Source organism: Rhinatrema bivittatum, unplaced genomic scaffold, assembly GCF_901001135.1.
Source record: "Rhinatrema bivittatum unplaced genomic scaffold, aRhiBiv1.1, whole genome shotgun sequence".
Lineage (NCBI taxonomy): Eukaryota > Metazoa > Chordata > Amphibia > Gymnophiona > Rhinatrematidae > Rhinatrema > Rhinatrema bivittatum.
Window position 1 is genome coordinate 13,984 of NW_021820833.1, and position 4,661 is coordinate 18,644.

Consider the following 4,661-nt stretch of genomic DNA (forward strand, 5'->3'; position numbering starts at 1 on the left):
CAACCTGCCCTAGACTGCCAGGAGTGCAGTAACCCACCGCTTCCTCTTCCCTGTGCTCGTCCCGCTCCTACGACTGTAGGACAGAGTGGTCCGTGACCAGTCCAGCCGTGCTGGCTGTGTAGGGCGCCCTGAGAGACAGTGCCAATGTCTTCCTTCCCCGCCCCTGTCTATGATGTCTTGCTTCAGCCCTCCTCTATGATGTCTTGCTTCAGCCCTCATCTATGATGTCTTCAGTGTTCTAAGGACTCTGTCTGCCCTCGTCCTCTGTCCGGCCTGCCGCCCTATGCCGTTACCCAGCGGCAGGTCCGAAAGGGCTTGGAACAGTCGGAGGACCGTTCATCAATCAACATTGTGTTGTTGGTTGCCATGGGCGTGCAGGTCCGGCCGAGGGTTAGACTCTGTTCCTCATTCCTGCTTTAGTACCTGCCTGGCTCTCCATGCTCGCACCGGCTTACCTCCCACGGTGGGGCTTGGGGCTCCTCCCTGGATCTCGCCATGGCCCAAGGGCTCACCTCACCTGCTTTAGAGGCGACCGCACTCCTCACGCTCTTAACATAAGAACCTGGCAAGTTTCCAAATGGACTTCTCCTCCAAGAACTTATTCAATCCTTTTTTAAACACAGCTACACTAACTGCACTAACCTCATCCTCTGGCAACAAATTCCAGAGTTTAATTGTGCGTTGAGTGAAAAAGAACTTTCTCCGATTAGTTTTAAATGTGCTACATGCTAACTTCATGGAGTGCCCCCTAGTCTTTCTATTATCTGAAAGAGTAAATAACCGATTCACATTTACCCATTCTAGACCTCTCATGATTTTAAACACCTCTATCATATCCCCCCTCAGTTGTCTCTTCTCCAAGCTGAAAAGACCTAACCTCTTTAGTCTTTCCTCATAGGGGAGCTGTTCCATTCCCTTTATCATTTTGGTCACCCTTCTCTGTACCTTCTCAATCACAACTATATCTTTTTTGAGATGTGACGACCAGAAATGTACACAGTATTCAAGGTGCGGTCTCACCATGGAGCGATACAGAGGCATTATGACATTTTCCGTTTTATTCACCATTCCCTTTCTAATAATTCCTAACATTGTTTGCTTTTTTGACTGCCGCAGCACACTGAACCGATGATTTCAATGTGTTATCCACTATGACGCCTAGATCACTTTCATGGGTGGTAGCCCCTAATATGGAACCTAACATTGTGTAACTATTGCATGGGTTATTTTTCCCTATATGCATCACCTTGCACTTATCCACATTAAATTTCATCTGCCATTTCGATGCCCAATTTTCCAGTCTCACAAGGTCTTGCTATTAATTAAGTTGACTTAGAAAATAGCCACTCCTATTACTAGCAACGGTAACATGGAATAGACTTAGTTTTTGGGTACTTGCCAGGTCCTTATGGCCTGGATTGGCCACTGTTGGAAACAGGATGCTGGGCTTGATGGACCCTTGGTCTGACCCAGTATGGCATGTTCTTATGTTCTTTTTTATATATATATATATTTAAAGCTTTTATTAGCAAACAGAGAAAAGTACATGAATACAGTGTACAGATATTTATTTATTTATTTATTTATTTATTTTATTTCAAAATTCTTCTATACCGTCATTAAGTTAGGTAACCATCACAACGGTTTACATGGGTTGGGTAGGACAAAATCCGTCTTTCTTGCATCAAAGCTCCAATAGTGGTTAAGCCCAGGGATTTCCAAATTGTGAATGCGCTGTGATGTAGGCCTAGTGGGAATTGAGTGTTATGAAATAAAGCTGATGAAAGATTTCCAACACTTCCAAACCTTTAACGTTGTATTGAGAGTAGGGGGAGTCAAAAGTACTGTTTGTCATGTAGATCGTGTTACGAGCGCGCGCGGGCGTCTCGGGCGGGTGGTGAGCCCTTGGGCCACGGCAGGACCCCAGGAGGAGCCCAAGGCCACACCGTGGGAGGTGAGCTGAGCAGGCATGGTGAGCCAGGCAGGCAGGAACAGAAGCAGGGAGTCCGACCCTCAGCCGGACCTGCATGCCCATGGTAGCCAACACGGGGAAGTTGACTAATGAACGGTCCTCCGACTGTTCCCGGCCCTTTCGGACCTGCCGCAGGGAACGGCAATGGGCAGCAGGCCGGACAGAGGCGAGGGCAGACAGAGTCCTTAAACAGCAGACATCAGACGGGGCAGAAGCAGGCTGAAGCAAGACGGAGACATCAGGACAAGGGCTGAAACGAGACACTGGAAAGATCCAGGCGAGCAGGAACTTCGATGCTGGGATACTCACATCCGAAGCCCCCTTGGCTGGCAGAGGAAGACATCCGGGCAAGGGCTGAAGCAGACACTGTAGACAAGGCTGGACGGAAACATTGCACTGTCCATCAGGGCGCCCTACTCAGCCCACCCGTGGGACTGAGTCGCGGACCACCCTGACCCAGATGCGCCCTACACAGCCCAGGAAGGCTGGTCGCGGACCACGCTGAGAAGGAGGGTGCGGGGAAGACCCAGGCGAACAGGAACTCCGATGCTGGGATACTCACATCCGAAGTCCTTACGGCTGGCAGGCAGGGAAGCTCCAGAGCCCGGGGGACGAATCCCTCCTGTTGGCCACTCCAGGGCCCAACAGGCCAGAAGGCTCAGGAGCCAGACAGGACGTAGGACAGGACAAGCGGAACTGGATCAGGATCAGGCAGCTTCAGGATCAGACATCAGGAAAACACTTCAAGGCAGACAACAGGAAACATGGAGGACCTGGATCGGCAAGGTTACAGACAACTGTAATGCACAATCGAAGGCCCGGTGCAAATGAACAGACAGTCTTTAAATACTGGAGGTAGAAGGCAACTCCCTGGGAGGAGCTTGCCAGGACCGCCCATCGCTGGTCCTATAAGTCAGGTGGAGAGCTGCGGGCCAGCCCCTAGGAGAAGGGCATCGCCAAACAGGAAGTCCAAACGCTGAGGCATGCAAGCCACAGGCATGCCTCAGGAGCAGCTAGGCCTCTAAGGCCCTGGAGCAAGTCCTGGAAGATGCGCAGGCGAGGCCCTGGCTTCAAGGCGGCCTCAGGAGGAAGGTAAGAGACCTCCTGCAGCGCAGCAGCAGGGGGGATCGCAACAGATCGAGGTTTCCAGAACATTGCGCTGAGGGCCATTTCACCAACCAGATGTTGTTCAATAGCCTGCCACTGGGCGATACCAGAAGGTCCGGCATGTATTTGAATTACCGCCTTCAGTTGAGCAGAGGCATAATACCAGGTCAGGTTTGGGACTCCCAGTCCTCCATGAGCTTTGGAGCGGTAAAGTATTGAGCGAGCAATCCTTGGTGGTCTTTTCCTCCAGATGAAGTCAAAAATTTTCCTCTGAAGACTCCTCAAGAGACTATTTGTCAAATAGATAGACAGCGTGATGAAGAGATAGAGAAATCTAGGAAGGACGTTCATTTTAATTATAGCTATGTGACCAAGCCATGAGTGGGGATCCCTATACCAGTGAAGGAGATCGCTCTCGACGGCCTTATCAGTGGTGAATAGTTGAGATGATATAAGCGATTGATATCTGTGCCTGGATATACTCCTAAGTATTTTAATGGTTTAGTCGTCCACCGAAAAGGCAGCTGGGTTTGAAGTTGATGCACAACAGGGGCAGATAAAGCGAGATTTAGAATTTCTGATTTCTCTAGGTTTACCAGAGACCAAACTAAATTGCTGAATGGCTGTCAGAACTGCAGGCAGAGATATCTGAGGTCGAGTAAGAGTAAAGAGTATATCATCGGCAAAGAGCATCAATTTATACTGGCCCGAAACCAATTGAACCCCTGTAATAGGGGAGGAGGAATAGCCTAGTGGTTAGAGCAGTGGACTATGAACCAGGAGACCAGGGTTCGAGTCCAGCTGTCGCTCCTTGTGACCTTGGGCAAGTCACTTTACCCTCCATTGCCTCAGGTACAAAAACTTAGATTGTAAGCCCTCTGGGGATAGAGAAATACCTACAGTACCTGAATGTAAACCGGTGTGATATCTCAATTGAGATCGAATGTCGGTATATAAAAATAATAATAAATAAAAAAATATAAAATAATAGCGGGAGTTGCCCGTATGGTATTAATGAAGGGTTCTAAGAAGAGTGCGAAGAGTAGAGGCGATAACGGGCATCCTTGTCTGGTGCCCCGTGCTATGGGGAAGCTGATCCCATATCCTCCATTGACCTTCACTTGGGCAGATGGTGATTTATATAATTGTTGGATCCACTGCAAGAAGTATTCTCCAAACCCCATTCTGGTGAGAGTATGGAACAGAAATGGCCAATGCACCATGTCGAATGCTTTTTCGGCATTGATGGCTAACAGAACATTCGGCACGTCTTCTTTACGCATCCACCAAATGAGGTCAATTGCTCGGCGAACGTTATCAGAGGCACATCGTCCTGGTATGAATCCCGCCTGATCTTGATGTAGTAAGTTCGGCAACAGTGCATTGAGTCGTTCAGCAAGTATTCATGCTAGTAATTTTAAATCCAGGTTTATTAGTGAAATGGGCCGATAAGAGCCACAAAGGGAGGGATCTTTACCAGGTTTTGCAATGACTGAGATACCAGCAGTATTGGAATGAGGGCCCAGACTCCCCCCAGAGCGCAGGAAATTAAAAGCGTTCACCAAAAAAGGTGCCAAGGTGC